Source organism: Euprymna scolopes, chromosome 41 (assembly GCF_053919585.1).
Source record: "Euprymna scolopes isolate OS-2025 chromosome 41, ASM5391958v1, whole genome shotgun sequence".
Taxonomy (NCBI): Eukaryota; Metazoa; Mollusca; class Cephalopoda; order Sepiida; family Sepiolidae; genus Euprymna; species Euprymna scolopes.
The window spans coordinates 14,874,488-14,884,213 of record NC_136522.1 but is presented as its reverse complement, the minus strand read 5'-3'; positions in this window follow the sequence as shown (position 1 = coordinate 14,884,213).

The following is a 9,726-nucleotide window of genomic DNA, read 5'->3' as shown; positions in this document are numbered from 1 at the left end:
AGTCAACTGTACGTTACCAAATATAAATGTAAACGCTAAATTTAGCTGTGAAAGTAAACATTATAAGCAGAAAGGTTTATTTAAATAACAAACAATCGTGAATCTACGTCTTAAACTTTAAATGGGTTAAATTTAATCATGTTATTATTGAAAATGTAATCATGCGAAAAGCTGAAATATAAATGTTATTCTGAAAGCCATTCTTTATATTGGAAGAGTGTTTAGTGACTAATCTCTGCTTCAGCCTGACAATGTAAGAAAGCGATATCGTAAAACATGAATTTAACCGGAAAAATCTATTTCAAAATTGCGCGGTACCAAAAATTTCATAAGCACCAAGTTATGCTGGTATATGGTCGCATATGGTTTCGCGCTCTGTTATTATATGCATCCGAGATCTACATTAAAATTTGGTGCTCATGCATTTTTGGTACTGCGCTATTTGTAATTAGTGTTTTCAGGTTAAATTCAACTTTCACGCTATTTTTTTTTATTCAATCGTAATGTGGAAGAATATTTACAAAAGACCTTCCCCTCCTCAATGTAAAAAAAATTGTACTTTGTATTGTTCGACGCTTTTAATTTTATAGATTATTAAATTATACACATTTACTCATTGTAAAACTTCATCTGGCATAATTTCCTTTTTTGGTAAACATGAAGAATCTTTCCATCCTCGAAACATCCTTTAAAATTACCACTTTTAAAGGTTTTCGAGGGTGCTGAAACGAAAATAACGTATGAAAATCTGGCATACGAATAGTTTCCAAAATATGAATAAATGCTATTTTCTAAAAAGTGGGGGATCACTTTTCTATAATAATTAAACGCAAAATAATAACCCACTTTATGGCCATATATTTTTTTTAGGATATGGAGTCAATGAACACAATTTAATGTAGAATGAGCACCCACGTTTTGGAGTTGGTGCACACGAAATCGATTATTAATACCTGCTAGCCACCTCCCAACAAAAGTTGGGTGCTTAGTTTACGGTAAAATATGTTCATTGTACGCTGATCTCCCCCAACAAGAGGTGGCCATGAATTGGGTGCTCATTTTATGTTAAATTATTATATACAAATGATTCCTTACTTTTTTGAAACTAACAGTATTTAATATTTGTAAATATTCTTGTTTCCGAATTTTTAAACGTTATTTTTGTTTTCAGCAACACCGAGCACCTTTTTTGAAAGTAACATTTCTTCATATATGTGAAACTACATGTTTGCCGGAATTTTAAACGTGATTTTTGTTTTCAGCACCACAGAAAACATATAGAAGTCATAATTTTAAAGGATGGGTCAAAGGTGGAAAGAATACTCATATTTACCCTTTTTATTTGTTAAATAACGCGATTAAATGAAATTAAAATTTACTGACATCCTCACATGTGTAATAATAGCGTGATGTAATTTTATCCATCTATAGTTTATGTATAAAAACAAACATGGAAACACATAAATCGAATCGGCAATCCGAAAATTAAATGAAACTAAATATTATCCCATGCGTCCCTAGAAATACTATTGAGGTATCTTTATTAATAAAATAAAACGTTAATTTAAATAAATTGTTAACCACATCTTTACATGTCAAAATAATAGCATGATTTAATTTGAGCCATTTCTAGTTTGTGAAGCAGCTATAATGTAAACAAACGCGAAAACTTAAAAATCGAATCGGAAACGCGAAAACAAAATGAAACGAAATGTTTTCCTCAAGCGTCCCTAATAGCCGTTTAGTACAAACAAATTACTGTCTCGTTATTTTCATTACTAAAATAAAATATAATTAATAAGTATTTGTCACTGTAAATGAAATAAGTGTAAACGACAATGAAAATGTAAAAATCCAATTTCCGATTGGTTAAATAACACGACAATAAGCAATAATATGTTTTGTAGTTATAAGGATGGTATTAATTATAATATAGTGCGAATCATTTTTTTCGAGATTACGAAATTTTTAATCGGGGTATTTAATATGCAATTATTATACTCAGGAAAGCCATGTGTGTGGTAATCTCTGTAGCGTTCTTTTTGGAATGATAATTCGGCCAATCCGGAATGTCCGAATATGTAGATGTTAACCAATGAGATTTTGAGGAATGGTAGGAGAAAGATATCATTATTTGAGTAGTGGTAAAGCGTTAAGAGTATGCGATGTGTAAGTAATTACTAGTCAGTTAATGACGGCTAATACCCAGGAAAGTAGGGAAAATATAAATGCACAGGACAGGGTGTAGAATAGAGTCGTAGTAGGACATATCGAAGAGGGGGAAAATTTGAGCTACTCTCTCTGTAGGTTAGGACGAGGATGAAGATGGCTCACATAGGAATAAATGTAATGTTTTAATATTACGAAATAATTTGTATGAAATGGCGTTTTATAGTTAAATAAGGTAATGGCTAATAGGGTAAATATAATAGATTTTTATGTGCAGTATGTTGTTGTAAACCTACAGTATTTTCGTCCAGAGGAGGAAAACCTGCTCCTATTTCATTATATACAAGAAGATAGCTATTGTGACCTATGCTCGTCGCAGGTCACCCAAATGTGACCTGTGCTCGCCCTTCGCAGGGGATCATTTGCAAGATATCTCAGCGTAGTAGGATCCGTTGATCAATTTGGTCGGAGTCGATTTAATGCACACAAAAGAAAGACAGACTCGGTTAACTATTCTACAGGTTAATTCAAGATAGATATACACAATATTTACTCATATACAAAGTTTAGTGCGAGACAAACTGTCTTTTTTAAAAGAAGAAAATTCAGGTTTCATATTGAAAATTATACGGGGTAGAACAGACGGAAAACAATTGTTAATAGTCTGTTTAAGTTGGTTAATGAGATACACATTTTTCTCCAACCCATGGCAACTTTAGATATTTAGGACATTTTTAAGGGCCAAAGGCCATATCTTTATTAAATTAGGTAATTTTGAATTTAATAAATTTATCGTATTTAATAAATTTATCAACAAAGAATTCGGGGTAGCCGTTATCGACCAGGCTTTCTTTAATTTTAGTATCTTGTCGACAAGGGGGGGCACATAACCAAGGCCCTATGTACTAACGTATAAATAAATAGTGGTTTTGGGTGTAAATGAACACCATTTAGTATATACACCTGTAAAGGTTGGTTTTCTATATATAGAGTTAAGAAAACTGCCTCTGGACCTTTCGACCAGCACGCCGAGGAACGGGAGAGAGTTTTCCTTTTCTATCTCTATAGTGAAAGACAGAGCGTGATGTAAGGAATTGAGCCGTTCGAAGAATTCTAAAGCCAGATCCCGAGAAAGAGAAGCTGCAAACGTATCATCCACATAACGAAAATATAAAACAGGAGTTTTATGTGATGGTTTGAAAAGTTGTAATTCATAAAACCCAACGAAAATGTCGGCAAGGATTTTTTTTTTAATTACATTTTCACCCCAAACACGGCACATTGCCACTTTGGTGTAGGGGGCTACTATCAGGGGCAGCAACTACTTGGGCGCTATGTTGGGATTTGGGCAGCAAGATGTCGATTCACGTTGAACTTGAACTTCTGCATGTCAGTACAGTTAGAGAAGCAGGAACCTGGAATGGAATTCCAGAGTCTAGCGGTTCTGGGGAAGAAACTACTGGAGTAGAAAGATCTTTTAGATCTAGGGATCTCTACTGTGTGGGGGTGGGATTTAGCTGCCTGTCGGGTTTGTCGAGGGTGTCTACGTCGTGGGGACACAAGTGTCTGCAGTTCGTCAGAGCATTCACCATTAAAATACTTGTAGAACAAGCAGAGGGATGCAACGTTTCATCGATGGGACAGAGGCTGAAGCTTAGATGCCAGTTCAGAACCTATCGGATTGGCGACTCTTTTTTGAACCTTGTCTAGGAGCGAGAGACAGACTAGTAGCAGATGCACCAGCCCAAATGTGACAACAATACTCCATACATAGGCGAATGGTGGCCTTATAGAGATAGAGAATAGGACATAAAGGGCTTCCCATGGAAATCCCATCAATTTTTTGGTACATCACGTTTTCGAAACTAAACTCGACGGACGTTTTGAAAAGAGACCGGTAAGGAAGGAGGAACAAGTTCATTACAATAAAGTGCATCGCAGCAAATAGTAATAATCTCATCAATAGGCACGTTAGTAAATAAACTAGAAATATCAAACGAGCAAAAAAAAAAAAAAAGGAATTGTTTGGATTGGGGGTAGTATCTCTAATGATTTTGGAAAAAAATATAAGAACCAGAGATACAATAAGTAGGATAGAATATATGGACAGGTGAAAGTAACTCAGTGAACAATGATGGCGAGGGCATGTTGAGTGGAACCAACCATGAATAAAATGGATGTACAAGGCACATTATCTTTGTGGATTTTAGAGAGACCATAAAGTCAAGGTCTCAAGGATCCAGCCGGTCGTATTTTCTGATAAATCTCTTTGGAGAGATAATTTTTTTTAAAATAAAAAGTGCAAGCGTTTTTGCAATCACAAGAGTCGACCGAGCCGAGTTTGAAAAATTTAGTAGTGTTATCTAAAATACTTGACATTTTATTAATATAATCAATACGGTTCAGGACGACTACGCCGACATCTTTATCAGATCTGGAAAGATAAATGTCTTTATTTTTCTTTAAATTTAGCACAGTAGGAAAATGGGATTTTTTCCAAACAAAATTCTTCGAGTCAATCGACAAATTGCTTTAAGAATGTGCAATACTAAACACATTGGTTTTCATAGCTGAAACGTATCAGAGGAAAGAGAGGTATTATGTTTTAAATGAGAAAATAAAATTTAAATTTAGAGAGAACCTCAATATCATTGATGCGTTTAGGAGGAACACTAAAAATTTAAATTTAGAGAGAACCTCAATATCATTGATGCATTTAGGAGGAACACGAAAAATTTAAATTTAGTGAGAACTTACAATATCATTGATGCGTTTAGGTGGAACACTAAAAATTTAAATTTAGTGATAACTTCAATATCATTGATGCGTTTAGGAAGAACACTAAAAATTTAAATTTAGAGAGAACCTCAATATCATTGATGCGTTTAGGAAGAACACTAAAAATTTAAATTTAGTGATAACTTCAATATCATTGATGCGTTTAGGAAGAACAATAAAAATTTAAATTTAGTGATAACTTCAATATCATTGATGCGTTTAGGTGGAACACTAACAATTTAAATTTAGTGATAACTTCAATATCATTGATGCGTTTAGGAAGAACACTAAAAATTTAAATTTAGAGAGAACCTCAATATCATTGATGCGTTTAGGAAGAACAATAAAAATTTAAATTTAGTGATAACTTCAATATCATTGATGCGTTTAGGTGGAACACTAACAATTTAAATTTAGTGATAACTTCAATATCATTGATGCGTTTAGGAAGAACACTAAAAATTTAAATTTAGAGAGAACCTCAATATCATTGATGCGTTTAGGAAGAACACTAAAAATTTAAATTTAGTGATAACTTCAATATCATTGATGCGTTTAGGAAGAACACTAAAAATTTAAATTTAGTGATAACTTCAATATCATTGATGCGTTTAGGAAGAACACTAAAAATGTAAATTTAGAGAGAACCTCAATATCGTTGATGCGTTTAGGAGGAACACTAAAAATTTAAATTTAGAGAGAACGAGTTCCTCAGAATCACAAAGAGCAACTCTTGAGAAATTGGTGTTCTCCGATCGAAATCTATTCTTAATAAGTAACGACAAATTTTCGTTGGATTTCCGAGTAGATGATTTCGTATTTAACTCGTCAGGATAGATAAGAAGACGAGAAAAACAGAAGAAATCAAAGAAGGGCAAAAAAAAAAAAAAAAAAAAAAACTATAGGCAGAGTGTTATAAGCGATGGTGACAAGACAAAAGATACTCAAATTGACGTGAAAATTTTTCTATGTCACCAGTAAGGAAAGCACACTCCATAAGAAAGCTAGATGACAATTTGGCGAGAGAGATATGTTTAGAAATATAACGGGGATCTACGTTACATTCACAACAGGATTTAAGAAAAGGAATAAAAAAAAGTTTAAGAAGTGAAATTTTCTTTTTTAAACCAGAAAACAAGTTGAGGGTATTAAACTGGGAGCGTATAAAGTAATGTTAAACTTTCTTTCCTTATTGAATAAGTTTTAAACAAAAACTTTTCTTAAATAAAATAAATAGGTTAGCCGATATTTTTGTAAATAAACAAAGCAAATTCCAGATACGAAACTAACATAGAATCGCAACAATATAACTTAGTTGTTTAGTCCGGATTAGAAAAAATAATTTGAATTTAATAAAAAAAATTAATTTAAGAAATCCATGAAATAATAAAACATTTTAGATGGACATAGGTAATTAGTGGTAACATTGTATGATATTTTGTATTATTTTTTTTTAAATAGAGATACGAAAATAGGTAAATATATAAATCTTAAAAAAATAATTTGCAAGGATGAGATATAGGTAAAATACTTTCGCTTGTTTTCTTTTCCTTATAAGGGAAATGGTTTTCATAATGTTTTATTGTTAAAGTGTTTTTTATTCAATAAGTCTGAAGAAAGGCTGTTCTTGGGAAAATTTTCTAACGAATATATATATATATATATATATATATATATATATATATATATATATATATATATATATATATATATATATATATATATAGTAATTTATAAAATATATATAGCGATTAAGCTACACTGAATATTCGGCGTTTCATCCACTCTAAGCTTGACGAATCCTAGAGTGGATGAAACGCCGAATATTCAGTGTAGCTTAATCACCATATATATTTTATAAATTACTAACTAGCTCTACCTACGTATTGAGCACTTTTGAAGTAAATACTTTAAGTTTACGCATAAATCTATACTTTCGTATATTCATTTTATGTGAATAAATGAAGTAGTTATATATATATGTGTATCTGTATCTGCTTGTTTCTTCACATTAACGTCACAGCATAATATATATGATATACATATAGTATGATATACATATAGTATTTTTCATACAAACATTATGTACATACATGTTTCTGATGTACTTCCTTTTGAAAGGTAACGCCATCAGGTCGGATATCCGGCCCGATGACGTTGTGTCTGCTTGCAATTTCGAGTTATTTCAATTGTAAAGTTATATTTATATACATATATATATATATATATATATATATATATATCGTTATTTTAATATTGTTATCATATCATATATATAATAAATTTGTTTTTATTTGTATATTGATATATTAAAAACACTTTTCTATTTATTTAAAAAGAAAATACAACATTATTTTATGGATCGTAAAATTGCATTCATCTGCAAAATATCTAGCTAATTTGCATATTCTTTTAAACATTCATTTTAATTAATCCCCTGTTAGTTTTTTAGTTAACTATTACGTGTAATTATATTTAAACATATATTCTACATAATTTATACTTGCGTAATATTTGCGTAAAAAGTTTATAGTAAACACAAACTTCGTCTCTCTATATATTTATGTATGCGTATAGATATTTGTTTAAAATGTGCCTAAATAAACTCATCTGTCAGTTTTATGTCTACAGAGAATACATTTTATACATAGGGTATTCGAACTCATACGGAACTTTATATTTGGGTTTTAACCCACGAAAATCTCTGCAAAAGTGTGAAAATTAAAAAGATGACATTTGCCAGGTGAAGGTCGAACGACGACATTACAAATATACATACGTAATGTAATCATGTTTTAATTTTTAGCCTTGCTTTAAATATGTCTTCATAGCTCAGGAATTAATGTCAAAGGAAAAAGTAAATTGTAAGCTAGACGGTTTGGTTTCGATTCTCGGTGATGGCGCACGAATTATTTTTTAATTCTGAAATCATTACTATATATTGAGTAGAATATAATATAATAATAAATACGAAATCTGCATTAATAAAACAAACATATATAAGGGTATTTTACAACCGGGCAATGTCGGGCGGTCTGCTAGTATACATATAAGTGAGAATATGTGAGGACACTACTCAACCTATATACTCAACCAATTCTAGATGTACAGACTTGTAATTTTGTATATAGGGTATTCAGATATGTGGAAAACTTTTGAATCCGTTTTTATTCTGAAAAAAAGGCTTAGAAGGTGTCGAAATATTAAAATTGGTGCGTGGGAGCCGCCATATTTAATCAGTTTTCTGTTTCACGAATGCGCATGCGTGAATAGTTCAGATTACAGATTACTTATGTTAAGAATAAGTAGTTGGAAAACACCTTTTAAAGATCATGTAAGTTGGCCTAATGATTATCGTACTTGACTTACTGTCTTTAGGTTTTGGTTTCAATCTCAGCTCGAGTACGTTTTTTTTTAGTTTTCAAGAAGTGGACGGTTTAGAAATAAAGCATAATACTCGCATGCATATGTCTCAGTTTTTGTATTAAAATATAATATTTATGATATTTATGCGTATTTTACGATCGGGCAACATCGAGCGGCCTGCTATTATATATATATATATATATATATATATATATATATATATATATATATATAAAAAGAATAACAATATAGTTACATTCCGAGATCCAAATATTAAATTTTCATGCAAAAGAGCTCCCCCAGGATTTCGGTACATTTTAAACAGATCCGTTTCGTAATATAGTTTTTTTTTGGGGAAAAGAAATCCAGCAGAGTGCTCAATTAAAATAAAAATCCGAAATATAAGAGCGTATTTATGTACAGAAAGTTGCTAGATGAGACAAGTCATTGGTACCGTCGGTTTGAAGCTCGATAATTAGGACCGTTTAACATATCCATATCAAGCACTCTTCAGCCAATACAAGATGAAGATATCTTAAACGATCCTAATCATCGGGCTTGAAACCGACGGTACCAGTGACTTTTCTCATCTAACAACTTTCTGTACACAAAATAATATATATATATATATATATATATAAGGGTACGTGAAGAAACATATGTGGTAGTGCGCAAGGGTATACGCAGTATGTTCGTGGGATGCGTGGGTGTCCAATTCAAAGTTTTATGAAAGACTTAGTTTTGAAGGGAGGTCACACAAGTTGCTGACCATTCCAAGTCAAAACTGTTGGAAGGGTCATATTCAAATAGATCTTAACCTTATTGGCTATACCCGTGCCCCTCCTGTTGCTAACCCTGCCCGTATACTCATGTTTCCATCATTCATACTGAGGAAGATCGAAGGATCAGTCGAAATTATGTGCTTTGGAAAGAAACATTCTTGTTTTTTTTTCAAAAGACTTTGTGACGTCAATACATAGAAAATAAATACAGAAAAGATATAAAACATTTATATATTTTTCGTATTGATTTTTTATTCCTATATATATATATATATATATATATATATATATATATATATATATATATATATATATATATATATATATATATATATATAATATTTTTCGTAAATTTTGGGTTCGATTTTGATTAAAGCTTCTGTACCCAAGTCATAAGGATATATATATATTTTTTATTTTTGGAATCACAACTTTATAATATATTAACTCTAAAATAATACGAAATCTGCAAGAATTAAAATAAATATCATATTTAAGCGTGCTTTATGACCGGGCTACGCCGGGCGTCCCTTCTAACTTAATAAAATACTTTTTGCAGTTTTAACAAAAGAGCTACAACAATATCAGAGCGTCTCCATTTACGCTTAACATCTACAATCAATATATTACA